Here is a 22,477-nt window from a genome sequence, read left to right as displayed (position 1 = left end):
GAGGCCAGCATAACCCTAATACCCAAACTAGATAAAGACAATACAAGAAAATAAAACCACAGATCAATAGCTCGCATGAATACAGAAGTGAGAATTCTCAACAAAATATTAACAACTCAAATCCAACTATGATTAAAAGAATTATAGACCATGTCCAAATGAGATTTATTCCAGTTATGTAAAGCTTGTACAATCTTCAAAAATCCACGTACTCTAAAATGAATATACACTATCATATCAACAGGCTAAAGAACAATCACATGATTATATCAATAGATGCAGAAAAAGCATTTAATAAAATCCAAAATTGATTCCTGACAAAAACTCTTAACACACCAGGAATAAAAGGAAACTTCCTTAACTTGATAAAGAACATCTACCAACAAGCCTACAGCTAACATTATAAAAACTGTATTCTCCCACCATCGGGCGCAAGGCAAGGATGACTTCTCCCTCCCGCCTATTCAACACTGTGCCAGAAGTCCTACAAATAAGGAGAAGAAGGGTTACAGATTGGGAAGGGAGAAATAAAATGGTGTCTGTTTGCAGATGGCATAATTATGTAGAAGATCCCAAAGAACTCACCAAAAAATCCCCAAACAAACAAACAACCCTCCTGAGAGTCATAAGTGATTATAACAAGGTTGCAGGATACTAAGTTAATATACAAAAGTCAACTGCTTCCCATACACAACAATGAGCAATTGGAATTTCAAATTAAAAGCACAGTACCATTGGAGCGTGTGAGTGGCTCAGTCGGTTAATCGTCCCTCAGGTCATGATCTTGTGGTTCATGAGTTCGGGCTCTGTGCCGACAGCTCAGAGCCTGGAGCCCGCTGTGGATTCTGTGTCTCCCTCTCTCTCTGCCCCTCCCCTGCTCGCGCTCTGTCTCTGCCTCTTAAAAATAAAGAAACATAAAAAAAAATTGAAAAAACACGTATTAAAAAAAAGCGCAGTACCATTTACATTGTCACCCCCAAAGTAAAATATTTTTCTAAGTGTAGCAAAACATGCAGAAGATGTATATAAGGAAAACTACAAAATTGTGAAGCCAGAACGTAAAAAAAACATATAAATAAAGAGATATCTATATTCATGGATAGGAAGAATCGATATTGTTAAAATGTTACTTCTTCCCAATTGGATTTGCATTCAGCCAAGTCTCAGCAGATTGTTTTGTGGACATCAAGAAAATGATTCTCGGGGCGCCTGGGTGGCGCAGTCGGTTAAGCGTCCGACTTCAGCCAGGTCACGATCTCGCGGTCCGTGAGTTCGAGCCCCGCGTCGGGCTCTGGGCTGATGGCTCAGAGCCTGGAGCCTGCTTCCGATTCTGTGTCTCCCTCTCTCTCTGCCCTCCCCCGTTCATGCTCTGTCTCTCTCTGTCCCAAAAATAAATAAACGTTGAAAAAAAAAAAAAAAAAAAAGAAAATGATTCTCAAGTTTATGTGCAAAGGCAAAAGGCTCAGATAGCCAACACATGGCTGGAGAAGACAGTCAGAAGACTGAAGCTAGCTGGCTTCGAGACTTACATTAACTACAATAATCAAGACAGTGTGATTTTGGTGAAAGAACAGACAACTAGATCAATGAAACAGAACAAAGAGTCCAGAGAAAGACCCACACAAATACAGTCGCCTGATCTTTGCCAAAGCTGCAGAGACAGTTCAACGGAGAAAGATAGTCTTTCCAACAGATGGTACTGAAACAGCTGAATACACACACACACACACACACACACACAGAAAGAAAAGAAAGGAAAAGAAAGAAAAAAAGAAGGAAAAGAAAAAAGAAGCTAAATACAGACCTCGCACTTTTCACAAAAATTAACTCAAAGTAGATCATAGGCTTACATATGTGACGTGCAAAACTCTAAAACTTTTATAAGATAACATAGGAGAAAATTAGATGACCCTAGGTTTGCCAATGAATTTTAAATACAACACCAAAGATACAATCTACAAAAGAAAAAATTGATAAGTTGGGCTTCATTCAAATTAAAAACTTCTGGGGCGCGTGGGTGGCTCAGTCGGTTAAGCGTCCGACTTCGGCCCAGGTCATGATCTCACAGTTCCTGAGTTTGAGCCCCACATCGGGCTCTCTGCTGACAGCTCAGAGCCTGGAGCCTGCTTCCGATTCTGTGTTCCCTCTCTCTCTGTCACTCCCCTGCTCATGCTCTGTATCTCTCTCTCCCTCTCAAAAATAAATAAACATTTAAAAAAAATTAAAAACTTCTGCTCTGCAAAAGGCACTGTTAAGATCATGAAAAGACCAGGTACAGGCTGGGAGTAAATATTTGCAAAACTTATCTAATAAAGGATTTGTATCCAAATGTACAAAGAACTCTTAAAACGTGATAAGAGAACAACCAATTACAAAGGAGGCAAAGATCTGAACCCACACCTCATAAAAAAAGATAGGTAGATGACAAGGAAGCATATAAAGTTCTCAAAATCATTTGTTAGCAATGAATGGCACATTACAACAACAATGAGGTACCACTGTATACCTATTAGAATGGCTAAAATCCCAAACACTGGCAACCCGAAATGCTGGAGCAGTAGAAGGAGTCATTCCTTGTAGGTGGAAGTACAACACAGTAGAATCACTTTGGAAGACAGTTAAACATACTCGTACGTCATATGATCCAGCATACATGAACTTACTACAATGAGTTGACATCTTGTGGTCACGCAAAAATCGACGAGCGCTTTATTCCGGAAGCCACCAAGATTTCCTTCCACAGGTGAACGTATTAACAAATGGCGGCCACATCCGTACGATGAGATATTATTCAGTAATAAAAAGAAATAAGCTATCAAGACAAAAAGTCATGGAGGGATCTAAATTTACAAACCTGTCAGCCTGAAAAAGCTACATGCTGTACGATTCCAATGACCTGACATTCTGGAAACGGCAAGACTATAGACACAGTAAAAAGATCAGTGGTTTCCGGTGTTTTGGTATGAAGAGGGTAGGGAAGAAAAAGTGGACCACAGGGGACTTGGGGGCACTGTAACTATCCTACGTGATACTATAGTGGTGGCTACATGACATTATACATTTGTCAAAACCCGTAGAATTGGGTAACACAAAGAGTGAATCCCAATGTAAACTTTACACTTTAATAATATTGTATCACTATTGGCTCATCAATTGTAACATGTGTCACACCAATACAAGATGTTAACAATAAGGGAAACTGTATGGAGGAGAAGGGTTATATGGGAAATCTCTGTACTATATGCTGTATTTTTCTGTAAAGAAAGTCTACTACATTCTAAAAAATGCACCTTTGTTTATTCACTCAGAAATATATATTGGGCACCCACCCATGTTAACTATTGTGTGTTTTGGAGGTAGCACAGTATATTACACAGGCCAAGTTCTGCTCTCTGGTGGGGCTTATATAACTAGTGGGTGGAGGGGGGCTGGGGGTGCAGACACAGACCATAAGCAAACAAGATAATTTCAGAGTGATGTGAGGAGAAAGCAACAGGTGGTAAGCCAGAGGGGGCCTGGGAGAGCTACGTGGGACAAGCTGGTCTGGGAGGGCCTCCCTCAGCTAAGAACATCTGGGCTGAGACCTGAACAATGGGAAGTCTGAGGTTAAGAGTTCCTAGAGGGCCAGGCTGGAAGAAGAGCTAAGCCCAAAAGCCCCCGGGGCAGGAACCAGCCAAAGAAGGAAAGGGAAGAGCAAGTCTAGTGTGGAATCACGGATGACCGTATCGAGGGCTGGAGCAATGCGCTGGCTACTGGATTCGTGAATTGACATGGGAAAGGCTGAGAGAAAAATGGTGTAAGGGTAGAGGATGGAAATCTAACATTCTGACTTGTAGTGTTAAGTTTGACAGGCCCGCTGATGCTAAGGCAGGTAGAGTCCTAAAGTTGCTAGGTGGGACAGAGCAAGACAGGGACCATGCTGGTGAGTGATGGGGGAGCCATGGAAACCCATCGAGGGGAGAAAGGGGCATCCGTGAGGACAATCTTTCGTGGAGCGTCAGAGCATGCCGGAGAGTGAGGGTTGCACCCACATGGGAGTAGGGGGCAGTGTGAGGTACAAAAGGGGTGAGGAAGGAATTCTCATGGGGACAGCCCAGGTGGGTTGAGGAGGGCATTCATGCTGAGAAAGGGGGGGGGCAGGGGAGATTGGAGATTGGTTACACACTACAGGGGGGATCAGTCATACTATCAATCTAGCAAGGCTAATGGGAGCTAAGGTTCTGTTGGAGAAACAGGTAGTGAGAGGGAGAGACTAGAATCAACTCTGTGGTGTTGGATTGGAATTGGAGGCATTGATGTGAACTCATGGTTTTCTCTAGATGGATGGGTAGACCCATAGAAAGATAGATATAGACATAAAATGTAAATAGGTATAATAATATAATAGACACAATAGAATATATAAAAGATAATAGGTACAATATAGAATGTGCACATGTGAATGTAAATATTTATAAGTAATATAAGTATGTGTGAGGCTATATATTTTTGTATATAATGGAAATATATAGGGGCGCCTGGGTGGCCCAGTCGGTTAAGTGTCCAACTTCAGCTCAGGTCATGATCTCACGGTTCGTGAGTTCGAGCCCCGCGTCGGGCTCTGTGCTGACAGCTCGGGGCTGGAGCCTGTTTTGGATTCTGTGTCTCCCTCTCTCTCTGCCCCTCCCCTGCCCATGCTCGCTCGCTCTCTCTCTCACTCTCTCTCTCTCTCTCAAAAATAAATATTAAAAATAAATATATATATATAATTATAGAATGAATATATCTATATCTATATCTGTATCTATATCTATATCTGTATCTATCTATCTAACTCTGCCCTCTGAGATATGAATGCATACATGTATGTGTGTATTTCCCCCCCTAGCTCTGCCCTCTGAGGGGCTTGGTGACATTCCAATGGTGATAGGCGTACCTAGTTCCTAGATCTTTGATTCGAAATATAATTACCCAGTAAAAGAAACTGGTTCCTTGGAGATTCCAGGGTAGGGGCAGGGAAAGCACAAGGCAGGTCTGGAACACCTTATGCAGGAAAGCAAGGAAGCTCTCAAAGAATGATAGGGGCATGTCGAAGGGACTGGCCCAAACAAGGACAATGGGAGTATCAAAATAAATAATGCCAGTAATGGATTATAACCCACTTAATAAAAAGGGACATCATGAGTCCACACTGGTGTTTTCCTTGTTTTATATTGAGTAAGTTGAAAGTTTGATGAAGAGTAGGATGTTTACCTCCTTTCAAAGCATGTCCCCACAAAACATACTTATTAATTACAAAGGTGAAAAGAGTAACTTTACGGTGGCCTGTGTTGTCAGAGTTCATTTTAAATCAGATGATGTAATTGAACACCGTCAATGTTGGGACAACACTGCATAAATTGCATATGGCTCAGCAGGGAGCAATGTCTTCTTCAGATAGCAGACCACATCTGCGATGCTCCTGCCAAAGGTGTATAACCAAATATAGTGATATTCTAGAAGATAATTGGCCAGTAGTCTTCTAAAGTCATGAAGGTCAAGGTCATGAAGGTCAAAGTCGAAGGAAACCTTCAAGACTAAAGGAGATTAAAGAGACATGACAACTAAGAGCAATTTGTGACTGAACTGGGTCCTTTTCAGAGGACTTGACTGGGGACCCCTGAAGGAGGTCTAGGGATTGGATGGTATTAACTCATTAAAGTTAATTTCCTTATCACGAATGTTGTATTATAGTCATGTGGAAGACTGTCCTTGCTCCTAGGAAGTAAACATGAAAGTATTTAGGGGTGATGGGCCACAGGAAATGACTCAGAAAAAAAGCTCTTTGTCCCATAGTTCAACTTTTCTGTACCTTTGTGACTGTTTAAAAGTAAAAATGTATTGAAGACGTGCAAAGAAGGTAGTGAGGTATACAGTTTTTGGCGTTGGCGTAAAGGTATAGTCTGGAATTCTAAATTTGCACATCGTCAGCATAGAGCTGGAGTATTAAGTCATCAGATGCGTCGGGTCACCTAGAGAACAGATGGAGAAGAGGGCTGAGGACTGGCCCTGAGTCTCGCCAATGTCTAGACATCCAGGAGAGAAGCGAGGCAAGGGAACTGCCATGCATGGTCAGTTGGATGGTAGGAAACCAAGAGATTGGATGTCATGGAAGTGGAGGGAAGAGACTTTCTCAATCAACTCTGTTGACCGTGGCTGATAGATTGAACCCGATGAAGGAGTGACCATTGGGCTTTGCAACTCAGAGGCTGCCAGGAACCTCTTGCCAAGAGCTGTCTCAGTGGAGTCCAGTTAGAGAGTGTGGCAGCCTGAAGAATGGTCCCCCCCTCAACCCAAAGACACCCATCCCTGAACTCCAGAATTTCTGACTATGTTACCTTAGATAGTAAAATGGATTTTGCAGATGTGATTAAGGGTCTTGAGATGGACAGATTATCCTGGATTATTTGCATGAGCCCAAGGTAATCACAAGATCCACATAAGAGAGAGGCAGGCGGGTCAGAATCAGAAGAGAAAGATAGAAGTACAGAGGGAGGGGCCATGTCCTTGAAGACAGAGGATACGGCATGCAGGTGGCCTTCAGAAGCTAGAAGAGGCAAGGACACGGATTTCTTGCTGCAGTCCAGAAGGAAGGGAGCTCTGTCCTTGATTTTAGGCCTTTTGACCTCCCAAACTGTAAACTAATACATTTATGTTATCTTAAGCCACTAAGATTGTGATACTTCCTTTTCGCAGCAGCCAGAAACTGAGAGAGAGGAATATATATCTAGAAAGAGAGATAGGGTTGGGGACAAACACGGAAGTGAGAGAGCAGCTTTGGAAAAGTTTTGGTGGGAAGTGAGCAGAGAAATGAGGTGGGAGCCAGGATGGCCCCTGGGGACACAGGTGAATAGTTTTATTTTTACTCTTTAAAATAAATGATTTATTTTTTTTTAGAGCAGATTCACAGAACAGTTGAGTGGAAAGCAGAGCGTCCCCATATCACTCCTTCCCCGAGTTTCCCGTTAACATCTTGCACTAGTGTGGGACATTTGTTACAATGGAGCTATACTGATACATGATTATCAACGAAAGTCCACCCTTTACATTAAGGTTCACTCTTGGTGTTATACATTCCCTGAGTTTTGACAAAAGAATAAAGCCCTGCATCCACCATTGCGGCATCTAGCTGCCCCTCTTGTGTCCTGTGCCCCGCTTGTCATTCTCTTTTTCTCCTCTCTAGCCCTGGCAACTATTAACCTTTTTACTGCCTCCATGGTTTTGCTTTATCCGTCATGACATATAGTTGGAATCAGACAGCACATAGCCCTTGATAGCTCCTTTTTAGTGCCGAATAATATTCCATTGTAAACGTGTACCACAGTTTGTTCATCCACTCACCTATCGAAGGACTTCTTAGTTGCTTCCAAGTTTGGGCAGTTATGAATAAAGCCTCTATAGACATCTGTGTGCAGGTTTTTGTGTGAACAACTCATCTGGGTTTGTATCAAGGAGTGCAGTCGTTGGATCATATTTTAAGAGTATGTTTCGTTTTGTAAGAAACTGCCAAGCTGCCTTCCAAGGTGGGCGTACCATTTTGCATTGCCACCAGCAGTGAATGAACGCCCCCTGCCCTGGTCAGCTTTTGGTGGTGTCCGTGTTTTGAATTTTTGTCACTCTAATTGGTGCGTGGTGGTATCTCACCGTTGTTTGAAGGGGTGGGTGTTGTTTTTTTTTTTTTTTTAAGTTTTTATTTAAATTCCAGTTAGCTAGCATCCAGTGTAATGTTAGTTTCAGGCATACAATGCAGTGATCCAATAGGTCCATACAGCACCCAGTGCTCACCATAACAAGTGCCCTCCTTGATCCGCATCACCTGTCCCCTATTTCCCCCATCCCTTCACTCCCTGTCTCTCCGGTAAAAGGGTGGGGGATTACCAGGCATGTTTACAGTCTATTGAGGATGATCTTATAGAGTGACAAGTTGATAATGGGGAAACAAGGAGATAAAGGCAAGAGTGAAGTTGTTCAGATGGGAGGGGGATCCCAAACACTGAAGGGGCTGGTTTGGGGTAGAGGCAGGGACCTTTTGTCCTTTGCAACAGGACAAAGGAAGGCAGAAAGAGTGGGTAGATTTGAAAACGGAAGGGAAGGATGTATCTGACAGCTTCGGCACTCTGCAGGAAGCCGTATGGCAACATTTCTGCTAACGAGCTGAACAGAAAGGGTCTTGAAGGAGGTCTGTGGAGAAGGAACATTCTAGACGGGAAATACCCTGGTAGATCAAAGTCTTCATGATGGGAGGTGACCCAGTGAAGGCATTTCTCCGGGCTGGAGAGAGTACTAGTGGGTTTGATCCTTCTCTTCATAAATGCAGAATCCTATGCCTTCCAACTCTTCTCGGGATCAATGGAAAGAAAACCGAATCAGGAGCCTGCAGGACAGGATCTGGCCTCAACTCTGGCATGAACAGTTTCATTAGTCAAGTTTACTTCTGGGGTGAAATGTTCAGCTGTAGCTTCCTCTTGGCAGCTCGTGGCTGAGGTTGTAGATGGCTGTGCCCATTATAAGCCATGAGCTCTTCCTCAAACTTGCATGTGTGAGGACAGTGTGGACCAATTCCCCTGTCCCCATCCCCCCGAGTCTCAAACTGAGAAACCATAGTTCAACCGCACCGAGTTTTTTTCTCTCTGCAGCTGCCTTCTGTGGCCCAGGCAGGTGGAAGGAAATGGGCCATGGAGGGGCTGCTTCTTCCGGCTCAGCTGCAAAATGTCTCTGATAATAGTTCCGGGTGTTCCAGCCTTGGCATTTGGGCCATTTTCTGGCCCTGGGTGACAAAGAGGCCCTGCCTCCATCACACCCAACCTCAACTCAGAGACTAAGCCATATGCACATGACCTCTGATTCTCAGAATTAGTCATTTCCTTCCTCTTCAACTCTCTTTTTAGGCTAGCATCATTCTCTAGGACTTGGCTCTGTTCATGCCCTCACCCTACTAGGGTCTTTATGAGTAAGGTGTCAGGGTCCTGGGGCTGCTGCAGTGCTCTGGAGCCCAGATCATCCTCCAAGATTTCTTGAGAAATGGGTGTCACCGGGGCTTGAAGGGAAAGGAAAAAGGAAGTAACGGGATTTGAGACAGCGTTCTTACCCAGAACAGGCCAGCGGACCAAGTGATTGCTAAAGTCTCTTGAGCCAATACGATGGCAATGAGTTAATTTTACCTATGTGTTATTGAATCTCAGCTAGTGAGTCACTATGGAAATGTGGATTCATTTTTTAAAATCCCTAAACCTCGCTGTTTTCTCATGTACCTTGACTCTCTCAATGTTGCTGTCAGCGCAGACCCCGACACAGGATTCTGTCTCACGAATGGTGAGATCGCGACCGGAGCTGAAATCAAGAGTCGGACGCTTAAGTGACTGAGCCTTCCAGGCGCCCCAGAGCTGATGGATTTCTGGAAGACCCTAGGATTTTCTAGAGGAGTGGCTCAGGAAGGCAGGCAGCTCGTGTGAGGCTGGCAAGAGCCTATCAAACTACCTTGACTGGATCCTAGGTCCTGGCGTAAGTGCTGGGGAACGATAGTGTTTTTGGGTATGACAACGCTCCAACTCCCCTAATCTCACCAGAGAGGATTTAGTCCATGTCCCCCAGAGTGAAAGCTGTAAGGAACTCTAAGGTGAATGCTAAGGAGCCCTCATGAATGACATTAATGTCCTTATAAGAAGAGAAAGAGTCTCTCCGGGAGCCGATTGGCCAACACATTGATCTTGGACTTCAAGCCTCCACAGCCATGAGAAATAAACATCTGTTGTCTCAGCCACCCAGTCTAGGGTATTTTGTTATAGCAGCCCAAGCAGACTGAGACGGTATGGTTTTAATGCAATTGACTTTTCTAGAATTGTCACTGTTGTGTAAATTAGATTGCACTGTTTCCTTCCGAACGTAACCACCAGTTCTTCATTCTAGAAAAATTGCACACCAGTAACACCACTCCTGGTATCTGAGCCAACAACAGATCATTCCTATATCAGACTGGGTGCTCATGGTGGTCTAGAGCAGGAAATGATCACAGGCCAGTTTAAGATCAGCAGATTCACTCTTCACTGTGTCCAGCGAAGGTGAGACCGGAAGGGCAGAGGGCGGGGCCGAGGCTCTTGTCGTAGCTCAGATGTGATGGGGCCCTGGACCAGGACGTCTATGGGTCAGAAACGTGTGGGAACGTTAGATAGTGGTACCATTTTCCAAGATGGTACGTGTGATGGGTAATTTCCTGTGTCACCTTGGCTAGGCCATTGGACCTGGGTTTTGGCAAAATGCCAGTCTAGGTGTTTTTGTGAAGGTATTTGTTAGACGCGATCAGCATTGACATGAGCAGACCGTGAGTAAAGCTGATCACCCTTCTTGTGGGTGGGCCTCATCCAGTCATTTGAAGGTCGTACGAAAAGAGAGTGAGGTCCCTTGAGGAAGGAGAACTTGTGCCTCCAGACCACAATGTCAACTCTTTCCTAGGCTTCCTGCTTGCTGGCCTCTCCAATCTTGCGAACTAGTTCCTTAAAAGAAATCCGTCTCTCTCTGCGTATCCCGTTGGCTCTGTTTCTCTGGACAGCCCTGTGAATAGAGGACACATCAAGGAAGGAGCAGACGTTGGGGGGTGGAGGAAATGGCGAGCCCAGCTTGGGGTACAGAGGGTTCTAGGTACAAGGGTTTGAAGACGTTTCCTGCGGCTAGTTGGTTCTATGCACCCAGAGTGAAGAAGGTTGAGCGCAAGGGAGGATCTGGAGACCGACAGTGTACAATTGGCAACTGTCCCTTGGCATTTAGGGGACAGTGGAGGAAAACGAACCCGTGGATGAATCGGAAAAGGAGCGGTCAGGGAGGTGACAGCTTCTGAGAAAAAAGGGTTCATGGAGGAAGTGGTTGACAGAGTCAAAGGGTGCCAAAAGGCCAGGAAAATTAAATGCCAGCGGTGGTGGGTGACTCGGTGGAGGAGGGCAGGTTTTGTGCGATGGAGAGGGCGAAAGTCAGGTGGCCGTGGGTGGCCTGAGGACCGAGACTCAGATTGTAGGGGATGTGTTTGCAACATCTTTCGCTAGTGTTGCTGCTGGAAGGGTTTTGGGGGAAGAGAGGTCTTGCTTCATTTCCTGCCCCACCTCTCCCTCCCCTCCCCCCCCCCAGGAGAGCCTTGCGTATGTTTAAATGCAGGGGCACAGGAGCCAGTGGCATTGGGGAAGAGAGGAAATAGAAAACGGGGGTAAGAGAGTTCAAGGTCTGAGTGGGTAAGAGTGGTATCTGATCACTGCAGATATTTTCAGACGAGGCTCTTCTAACAAATGGCCGTTTCGACTTACATTTTGGAAGTTTTCCAAGGTGGTGAGGTTGCCCTGAGGAAATCAGTCACTGCCTCTTTGGTGCTATCCGGAATCCAGCTGCCTCCCTAGCCACGGAGGGAATACACACATCCTTTTTTTTTTTTTTTTTTAAGGCTTATTTATTTTTGAGGGGGTGGGGTGGTAGCCGGGGGAGGGACAGAGGGAGAGGGAGACAGAGGATCCAAAGTGGGCTCTGGGCTGACAGCAGAGAGCCTGATGTGGGGCTTGAACTCAAGAACCGCGAGATCAGGAGCTGAAGTCGGAGGCTTAACAAACTGAGCCACCCAGGCGCCCCTTTGGTGGTTTTTAATTCGGGGTCTTTGGGACTCTAGTTTTTCCCTATAATATTAAATTGCTAAGGAGAATCCCACCAGTTGCTGGTGGCTGTCACTCATCCCATTTGAGCTACATAATACTCATCAGGTGAACAGACCATTGAGGACGGCAGAAGTGTGGGTGGCCACCTGGGCCCTGGTACACACACCTTATTCAGTCGAACACTAATCTAAGTGCTGCTGTGATGGGAGTTTGCAGATGTGATTCAGGTCCCAAACCAGTGGATCTTAAGAAAGAGAACTTGACCTAATCGCACAAGCCCTTTATCTCTGGGGCCAGAGTCAGAGATTTAAAGGTGCCGTGAAATCTCCCGACTAGCTTTGTAGAGGAAAGCGGTCATGCTGCGGACAGGGCCATGACAGGTGGCCTACAGAAGCTAAGAACGCCTGGCCGACGGCTATCAAGAAAGTAGAGCTTCTGACCTCCAACCACTAGCAATCGATTTCGGCCAACGACCAGTGAGCTTGCCAGGAGACCCCAGCCTCAGACGGGCTGGCTGCCTGTCCAGCGGCTTGAGCCGGCCTGGGGAGACCCTGAGCAGGGAACTCAGCTACCGCCTGTCCAGACTTCTGACCTACGGAACTTTGGGGTAATAGATCGGTGTTGTGTTAAGCCACTAAATTTGTGGCAATTTGTTACACGGCAGGACAAAACAAACTCACCCATGATCTTTTCTCCTACTTTTCCTTGATGAGCTTTTAGGTTATTTCCAGGTTCCCCGCCGCCCCCCCCCCCCCAGTAATCTCTACCATCAACGTAGGGCTTGAATTTACAACCCTGAGATCAAGAGTCACATGCCCCACCGACCGAGCCAGCCAGGCGCCCGCAGGTTTTTCTGACTGAGAGCAGTCCTGCTACAAACGTTCTTGTATATTTTGCCTGATTTACAGGTGCAGGAGCTTCAGGTATGTTTCTAAGAGTGAAACTGTTGAATCGCAGGGTATGTGGCTATTTCGCTTTAGGCGGCCGTGCTAAACTTTCCCCCAGTGTTCTCACATCAGTTTATATGCCCGCCGGCAAACGTGCAAAATATTTCTGTTTATAGTAGCTTCTATCTCAGTTGCGTCTGGTCAAGAAGGTCTGGTTTGTGTGATATTCATTCTCTGAAGTTTGTTTAGGGCCTTTTCATGGCTTGGTATATGATCAATTTTTGTAAATGTTTCATATGTGATTGAAACAACGCATTTTTAAAGCTTTGGATACATAACCCTGTATGTATGTTTAGGTGACATTCAAACCTTTTATATTTTTTGCCCGAGTTTTTGTTTGTTTATTTGGCCCATCCTTCACTGAGAATGGTGTGTTAAAATCTCCTATCATGAAGGTGGAGTTGAGCAATTTCCCCCTATATGTCTATCAAAAATTTTAAGTTGAAGTATGATTAACATACAGTGTTATATTTGTTTCAGGTGTACAACATAATGATTCGGTAATTCTGTCCATACTCAGTGCTCATCACGATAAATGTGGTCACCATCTATCATTATATGTTATTACAATATTATTGACTATATTCCCTATACTTGCTATCTCTGTGATTTATTAATTTTGTAACTGGAAGTTTGTACCTCTTAATCCCCTCTACCTATTTCACGCACCCCCCCCCCACCTACCTCCCCTCTGGCAACCACCAGTCTGTTTCCTGTGTTTAAGAGTCTGTTTTTTTGTTTGTTCCTTTTTTCTCTGTCTTATCGGGGTTTTTTGCTTCATATAATGTTGAGGAATTAAAACTTTTATAATTAAAACAAATTTTTTTAGTGTCTTTTATTTATTTGTTGAGAGAGAGAGAGAGACAGAGTATGAGCGGGTGAGGGGCAGAGAGAGAAGGAACACAGAATCAGAAGCAGGCTCCAGGCTCTGAGCTGTCAGCACAGAGCCTGACGTGGGGCTTGAACCCGTGAACCACAAGATCATGACCTGAATGGAAGTCAGACGCCCAACCGCCTGAGCCACCCAGGTGCCCCAAACCTTTATAATTTTTAGAAATCCTTCTTATCCTTAATAATACTTTCTGATTTATTTCATATTGCATGACTGACCATCCATCTTGATTTGCTTAAGACAGTCCCAGTTTATTTCTCTTTTCCAGCTGTATTTTTTTTTAGGTTTATTTATTTATTTTGAGAGAGAGAGAGAACCAACCAGCAGGGGAGATCAGAGAGTGAAAGAGGGAGAGAGAGAGAGAGAGAGAGAGAGAGAGAGAGAGAGAGAGAGAATCCCAAGCAGGCTCCATGCTGCCAGTGCAGAGCCTGATGTGGGGCTCGATCCCACCAACCACCAGATCATGACCTGAGCCAAGATCAAGTGAGTCAGAGGCTTGACCGACTGAGACACACAGGTGCCCCCCTCCTGCTGTCATTCTTAAGAATACCTTTTGTTCTCAAAGATATGCTGCTTTAGACAATAAATTATGTATGGCTATTCTAATCTTATATGATATTAATATTGTTATATACAAGCTGTCTTTTGGCTAGCATTTGCCTGGTATGTCTTTTTCCATGCTTTTGCCTTCAATCTTTGTGTGGTCTCGTGTTGCAGGTATTCAGATATTATAAGACAGCATACATCTTGATTTTGTTCCCACTCAATCAGCAATCTGTATCTTTCACTTGGTGCATTTTGTTCATTTACGTTTATTGCAGTTATTACTATATTTGGGACATTTCTTCTGTCTTAAGAAGAGCTGGGACTAGTGTGGTGAGGCAAACATGCTTCCCAGGCACAAAATTCAAGGAGGCACTCACTCGGGATCAGACGAGTTCAAGGTCGGCACCTGAGAGTGAGTGCTTCTTTAAATTTTGCACCCTGGGAACCATCCGGTGTCCCAGTTTGGCTCTTCATTTATTACTCATTTTGTCCCACCTTTGTAATGTCTTTAAATACTAGAATTTGTTTCCTCCATCAAATAAGACGAATACTTAGCACACTCTCATAGTTCTTGGTGCCCTTCATTTCCGACACCATCTTATTGATATTTAGAGCAATGTTGCCCAGTACGAAGCCACTCACCACACGTGGCTATGGAGCCTTTGAATTGAGACAGGCTCTGAGTGCGAAACATACACTGGGTTTTGAAGAGTTAGCATGTGACGGGGTAAAAGATCTCATGAACGGTTTTTAAAAATTAGTTATATGTTAGGGGTGCCTGGGTGGCTCAGTCAGCTAAGCATCCAACTTCGGCTCGGGTCATGATCTCACAGTTTGTGGGTTCGAGCCCCACATTGGGCTCTGTCCAGACAGCTCAGAGCCCGGAGCCTGCTCTGGATTCTGTGTCCCCCTCTCTTTCTCTGCTCCTCCCCCACTCGTGCTCTGTCTCTGTCTCTCTCAAAAAAAAAATAAACAGTAAAAAAATTAATTATATGTTGAAATTATATTATTTTGGACATAATGGGTTAAATAAACATATTATTAAAATTAATTTCACCTGTTTCTAATTTTTAACTGTGGTTTCAGTTGAAAGTGACCTATGTGGCTCACATGCATTTCTGTTGCACAGTTCTGATCTAGACTTCTGGGTAACTATAAATGTGTTTTCTTTCCTGTTCTTAGGCTAAGACAACAACTGACTTTTCTAAGGTATTCAGTCACTTGTATTTCTATGTTTCTTGCAGCAACTTCTTTTTTTTGTTGTTTCTGCTTTTTAACGTTTATTTATTTTTGAGACAGAGAGAGACAGAGCATGAACAGGGGAGGGGCAGAGAGAGAGGGAGACACAGAATCCGAAACAGGCTCCAGGCTCCGAGCTGTCGGCACAGAGCCCGACGCGGGGCTGGAACTCACGGACCGCGAGATCATGACCTGAGCCGAAATCGAGAGTTGGACGCTCAACTGACCCAGCCATCCAGGCGCCCTGATAGTTGCATATTTTAAAATGCTTTTATTTATTTATTTAGTACAAATGGGGGAGGGACAGAGGGAGAGGGGGACAGAGAATCCGAAGCCGACTCTGTGCGGACAGCAGAGACCCCGATGTGGGGCTCAAACTCACGAACTGTGAGATCGTGACCTGAGCTGAAGTCGGACGCTTAACTGACTGAGCCACCCATGTTAGCACTTACACATAAATCATCCATGTTTCTTTGCTTTCCTCTAATGGTTTCCTTTTTTTTTTTTTTGGCCCTTCTTTTAAAGAAGTTCCTCAGGCTGGATTTCCAATTCACCAACTTGTTCTTGAATTGTATCCAGTCTGCTATTTATTTCCATCAACGTGTCTTTACTTCAACTATTTATGTATTTTTATGTCATATGCTCAGTTCCTTTTTTATGTTGTTTTATTATTGTTTCATTTCCCCTTCGTCCTTTCTTTTTTTTAAAGATTTTATTTTTAAATTTTCTTCTTTTTCAACGTTTTTTTTTTTTTAATTTTTTTTTTTTTTTTTTTTTTGGACAGAGAGAGACAGAGCATGAACGAGGGAGGGGCAGAGAGAGAGGGAGACACAGAATCGGAAACAAGCTCCAGGCTCTGAGCCATCAGCCCAGAGCCCGACGCGGGGCTCGAACTCACGGACCGCGAGATCGTGACCTGGCTGAAGTCGGACGCTTAACCGACTGCGCCACCCAGGCGCCCCTTAAATTTTCTTCTTAATGTTAATTTATTTTTTGAGAGAGAGAGGCAGAGCATGAGCAGGGGAGGGCAGAGAAACACAGAACCTGGAGTAAGGCTCCAGGCTCTGATCTGTCTACACAGAGACTGATGTGGGGCTCGAACTCACGAACTGTGAGATCATGACCTGAGCCGAACTTTAGACGTTTAACCCACTGAGCCACCCAGGATCCCTAAAGATTTTTTTTAAGTTTATTTCTTATTTTGAGAGAAAGAGTACAAGCAGGGGAGGGACAGAGAGAGGGAGAGAGAGAGAGAGAGAGAGAGAGAGAGAGAGAATCCCAAGCAGGCTCCATGCTGTCAGCACAGAGCCCAATGAGAGGCTCAATCTCATGAACTATGAGATCATGACCTGAGCCAAAATCAAGAGTGAGACACTTAACCGACTGGGCCACCCAGGTACCCCTCCCCTATTTCTTAATGATTTATCAGGTCAAGATTTTAAATATAATTTATTTTTTTAATTTACATCCAAGTTAGTTAGCATCTAGTGCAACAATGATTTCAGGAGCAGATTCCTTAATGCCCCTTACCCATTTACGCCACCCCCCCTCCCATAACCCCCTGTTTTTATATTATTTTTGCTTCCCTTCCCTTGTGTTCATCTGCTCTGTGTCTTAAAGTCCTCATATGAGTGAAGTCCTATGGTTTTTGTCTTCCTCTGAATGACTAATTTCACTTAGCATAATACCCTCCAGTTCCATCCACGGAGTTGCAAATGGCAAGATTTCATTCTTTTTGATTGCCGAGTAATACTCCATTGTATATTTATATACCACATCTTCTTTATCCATTCATCCATCGATGGACATGTGGGCTCTTTCCATACTTTGGCTATTGTCGATAGTGCTGCTATAAACACGGGGGTACATGTGTCCCTTTGAAACAGCACACCCGTATCCCTTGGATAAATACCTAGCAGTGCAATTGCTGGGCCGTAGGGTAGTTCTGTTTTTAGTGTTTCGAGGAGCCTCCATACTGTTTTCCAGAGTGGCTGCACCAGCTTGCGTTCCCACCCACAATGCAAAAGAGATAGATCCTCTTTCTCCTCATCCTCGCCAACATCTGTTGTTGCCTGAGTTGCTCACGTGAGCCATTCTGACAGATGTGAGGTAGTATCTCAGTGTGGTTTTGATTTGTATTTCCCTATCAGGCTAATTTTCACGTCTTGGACTTACAAACATTTCTGCTTCCAATGGACTCTGTAACCTAGTTTTTGTTGTTATTTCCTTGCTTGTTCGTCTTGAAAATGGTCATGCCTCTCTAATGCTTTTTGCTACTTTGACCTGTGAGCTCATTTTCCATGGCGGGGCTGCGGGGCACTGGTGTCTCTCTCAGACAGTGCCTAGGCTACCACTGTCCCAGGGAGATAAGGTGGTGGATGCATCAGTCCCTGCAGTCACTCCATACTCAGCAAGACAAACTCCTCAGGTTGGCTCCCCATCCTTTGCCCCAGGGAGAAACTATTCAGGAAGAGTTTTAGATTGTGATTCCTATGGTATGGAGGTTTGAAAAGGGAGCTGTCAGAGAAGGGAATCAACTGTGTGTGTGTGTGTGTGTGTGTGTGTGTGTGTGTTTCCCTACTTGTTTTTCTTAACTCCTCACAAGCACAGAACTACTGAGATTTTTCTCCCGGGGACAACTGGACCACAGGTCTTAGCATGGATGTTAGCAGGGTTAGCATGGGTCTAGGGAAGTCATTGTTTGTCCCTGACATTGGTTGGGGAGGAATAAGCACAGAGCCCATGGTTTCTGTTCTGTTTCCATAGACTGCCTGCCAACTCCTGCCTCTGGCCAAATCCCGCCGCCCCCATTCCTTTCACAACCATGTTCCCCCAGGGCTTTCGCATAATTTTATCACTTTTCTCCTGGGTTTATCTCCGGGAAAATCGGCACTCTTGCTGGGTCAGCATCTGAAGCTAGAACTGGAATCTATGTATTGGCTATGTCCTGAGTGTCCACTCTGCTAGGTACTGTGCTGAGAGCCACAGGACCCTCACTGAAGGAGGCTGGCTCATTCCTCATCCCACAGGGCTGCTTTCAGAGCAGCAAAGAAAGACATTCAATAAAGAGCTGCACAACCAAGTAATTCATAACAATGATGATCAGTTCTGGAAAGGGACAGACTAAGAGCCATGAGAATGTATGGGAGCGCTCATCCTAGGGAAGGCTTCCTGAAAGACGTGACATTCGAACCAACACTAGATAACTAGGGAAATGTTAGCGTTAGCCACTGGCGGGGGTGGGGTGGGGGGGGAGGTTGGTGGGGGAGGAGAAGAGAAGGAGCATTTGTGAAGGTGGGGGTGTCTTAGGATTTTTTTGTTTTTGCTTGTGTGATTAAAATTTAAATGAATTGCTTGTGTAATTATGGAGTAAAGATTTGGTTAACAGAATAAAATGTTCTTTGTTAAAAAACAGCGATTAGAGGGGTGCCTGGGTGGCTCAATCGGTTAAGCATCTGACTTCGGCTCAGATCATGATCTCTCAGTCTGTGAGTTCGAGCCCCGCGTCTGGGCTGACAGCTCAGAGCCTGGAGCCTGCTTTGGATTCTGTGTCTCCCTCTCTCTCTGCCCCTCCCCCGCTAACTCTCTCTCTCTCTCAAAATTATATAATAAAACATTAAAAAAAACTTTAAGAAAATAGTGATGAGATGGTTTATTGATTTCATGAGCAGAAGCAGTAAGTGTATATTTTTTCACCGATAAGTGTCAAAAATGTTTCTTGGCACCAAAACTGTTATTTGAAGTGACAAGAGTTATCATAGCAGCCAGTATGTAGGGTGTCATGGACGAGTGACAGAAGGTGGCTCAAGTAACTCAGCAAGGGTGAGCGATGCTGAAGAGACGTCTTCCTCACCGGCAGTGGTGAGGGTTTGGGGGCCGCATTCTGAGAGCAGCGGGACCCATGGGCCAGGTTGAGCCGGGGTGTGGGAGGACTGGAGCTGCTGTTTTAGAAGATGGTTCCAGTTGCTAAGGACGAGGACGCGGGAGCACTAAAGGCTGCTGATGCAGCCTCCGCTCCATCGGTGTGACGACCCCGATCTGCCCAATCACACATTTCCCACGCCACCTCCCCATGACTGCCTGTTGCCTAGACAGACTACATAAAACAAAAAGGGAAAAGGACCCAGGATGGGACGTGCCCATTGAGGTTTCGTAGAGGAAGCGGAGCTGGCAAAGGAAGCTGAGAGGTGGCCAGAGAGACGGAAGAAATGCCAGGACTGTGTGGCGTCAGGTGGGAGCCGAGAGAAGGGTGTGCTTTAAGAAGAAGAGGGAAACAGATTGTATTGGACGGTGTCAAGATGTCAAGCAGAGAACCAGAGTGTGTCCGTTGCATTTTAGAGCCTGGAGATCGGTGACGATCTTGGCAAGGCTGGGTCAGCGGAGTGTGGGCGAGAGGCGCAAGCCGGGGGGAGGTGGGTGGACCAATGGGGGGGGGTGAAGACAGCAAGGGGGGCTCCGTGCGCCTTCCTACGTGTGTGCACCCACGTATGTCCAGACGTGATGGCTCCACGTTCTGGATTTTTCTAGCATGGCACTCTTGAAAAAAAAAAAATGTAATTCTTTCTCACGAAGGTAATTCACAAAAAAACACACTTATGTAGACTTGAACTTTGTGATTTTCACATAAATCGTGTACATCAGAACAATTGTCAAGTTAGGACCCCTTGTCATGGTTTTTAGTTGAGAAAATGTTGTTTTTTTCTTTTGTGTTCAAGACACAAATCCAACTCGTGCTGAATAGTCCAGGAGCCCTGCTATTTCTCCGTAAACTCCTGACACACGGAGGACCGAGCTGCCACTTGGTGGGAAATTCCTGAAGCGGGTTCCCACATGTTTGGAGCCGTGACCCGTAGCGGGCAGGAGCATCTGTGTGGAAGAGAAAAGAATGATCCTGGCCTGAGGGCTTCTGAGGTGACTGGTAGGAGGGTGAGTCACTCCAGTACTGGAAGCCCCTTCCTACCCAGGCCCCCGGGATGCAGGAGGAAGGACGGCTGGATTGAACAGCAACGAGGAAAAAAGTTGGCCAAGTGAAGAAACTGCTCAGCTTTCACTGAGTCATCATCTGGCAGAGTCCGACACGTCTGTGGGGGCTGGATCTCTTCTGTATTTCTCAGTCTGGAGTTTCTTGAGTTGCTCCATTCTGCAAATTCTGTGTCTGAATCACTGGACATGATTGATTTCCTCTGCCCTGCATTTATAGCTTTACTTATTTAATGGCTGTTTGGAAGTAAAAGTTACACACAGCACATGCATGCACACACACGGACACACAACAAATAAATCAGTACTTATCCTTACCATGTGCTCTGCCTGTTCTATTCTCTATTCTATTCCATTCCATTTCATTCTTTCTCTTCTCTTCTCTTCTCTTCTCTTCTCTTCTCTTCTCTTCTCTCCTCTCCTCTCCTCTTCTCTTCCATTCCTTCTTTCTCTCTAATGCTGTATGAGACTCACCAAAGTGATTTCATGACCCACTAATAGGCTCCAAACTGCAGTTGGGAAAACACTGATTTGGAGAGAGGCACAGGAAACCCAAGGCCACCGTAAGCAAAAAGGTGATTCAAATCAAAATCTTCTTAGGGTCAGATTAGCCATGCAACGAGGGGCCCTTTCCTGCCAGCTGTCCTGGCAGGCTGCGAGGCCCTGTGTCTCCACGTTCCTACGTGGGGAGGTGGCTGTGTGTCATGTGTCCGAGCCGCAGCCCAGGCTGTGGCCCCACCTGAGCCAAACACACCCTGCCTCCGGCCCGCTCTGTTTCAAAGCCCCACTTCGGGACTTCCTGTGCCTCCCTCTAAGCCAGTGTCTTCCAAAGGGCAGCTTGGGACTTATTAGTGGGTCATGAAATCACTGTAGTGAGTCACAGACAGCCTTAGGGAGAAATGGAATGGAATGGCATAGAAGGAAAAAAGCACAATAGAAAATAGCCCGGCACTTAGTGCATAATATGATAAATACTGACCTGTTTCAAGTGTGTATATTGTGTATGGTGTGTGTGTGTGTGTGCGCGTGTGTGTGTGTGTGATGTGGGTGTATTGGGCTGTAATCAGAAGTGGCTCTATCCCGAAGCCAATGAAGCTTGGACTTCAGGGCCACTAGCCCCTTGCAAAGCCCTGCCCCTGTTTCGGTATTTGTAATGCCATTTCGTGTCATTTTTCTTAAAGACGAAGACGGTTGTGGTGCCGCTTCACTCCCCGTGGGTCACAGGCAAACACAAAAACTACAAAAGCCCACGCTCTCGCTCGCTTTCCACACAGCAGCCAGCGCTGTTTGGCCAAAATGCAAATGCCATCCACCTGCTCCCTTGCCGGAGGCTTCTGGGCTCCCGTCATCCTTGGAAAGAAATGCAGACTCCTCCCCTGGCCGAAGGAACCTGCTCTTGCCCCGTTTAGTGCTCCAGTCTTTGGGCCACTCCTCATGCCCACGAGGCTAAATTAGTGTCCGCCCTTGACCTCTGTGTTCCCTCCTCCCTGTGGGAGTGTGCGTGCAAATGCTGTACCCTGTCCCCCAAAGACCCTTCAACTTCCTCTTTTCTGGCTCCTCCTTCCCTTCTTGGACTCTGCTTAGCTGTCCCTTCCTCCGGGAAGCCTTCTGCTCCCCAAATGTGGGCCAGGTGACACCCCTGTAAAGCCCACGGCACCCTGCACTTCCGCCATCAGGGCACTGAGACGCGCTGAAGGTTTACTTGCCCTGGGCTGTGGTTCCCTGGCTCATCCCGTGCCCACCACACAGCACCGCTGACCGCGCTCTTACTCATGCTGGTGTTGCTGGTGCTCCCCACCTCCTGAGTCACGTGCCCAGCCCAACCCCAAGGGTCGGGAGCTGTTAGCACGTTCCCCACTTCACAGCTGAGAAAACAGAGGCCCAGAGGGGACAAGCAACTTGCTCAAAGTCACACAGTAAGTGTGAATCCAGGATTCTACCTTTGGGGTCTGGCTCCAGAGCCCCCTTTGTGACCACCTCGTAGAAGGCATTCGGTGAGAACAGGTTAAACGGATTGTTAAGAAAACAGAAAACACGAAAGCTATATGCAACCTTAGCTGATCTTTGAAGGTGGCTTGGGGCACCTGGGTGACTCAGTCAGTTAAGTGTCTGACCCTTGACTTTGGCTTAAGAAGCCTCAAGATCATACTCAGGAGAAGGGAGGGAGATTCCAAGAATACATGTCCAGGGAGCGCACATTCTGCGTCATGATATGATTATGATGGGCC

At 45.7% G+C, this 22,477-nt stretch overlaps 1 long non-coding RNA gene across 1 annotated transcript; it reads left to right on the top strand.

The window, feature by feature from the left end:
* The first annotated feature begins 9,954 nt into the window (after positions 1–9,954).
* LOC115522986 lies at positions 9,955–20,566 on the top strand. The gene is made up of 2 exons (XR_003971596.1): positions 9,955–10,076; positions 19,985–20,566. It is a non-coding gene; the product is annotated as an uncharacterized LOC115522986 (long non-coding RNA).
* Positions 20,567–22,477: the final 1,911 nt, after the last annotated feature.

The sequence above is a fragment of the Lynx canadensis genome, chromosome C2 (genome assembly GCF_007474595.2).
Source record: "Lynx canadensis isolate LIC74 chromosome C2, mLynCan4.pri.v2, whole genome shotgun sequence".
Taxonomy (NCBI): Eukaryota; Metazoa; Chordata; class Mammalia; order Carnivora; family Felidae; genus Lynx; species Lynx canadensis.
Note: the sequence above shows the minus strand (reverse complement) of the source record. Positions and strands in the feature narration are given on the sequence as shown.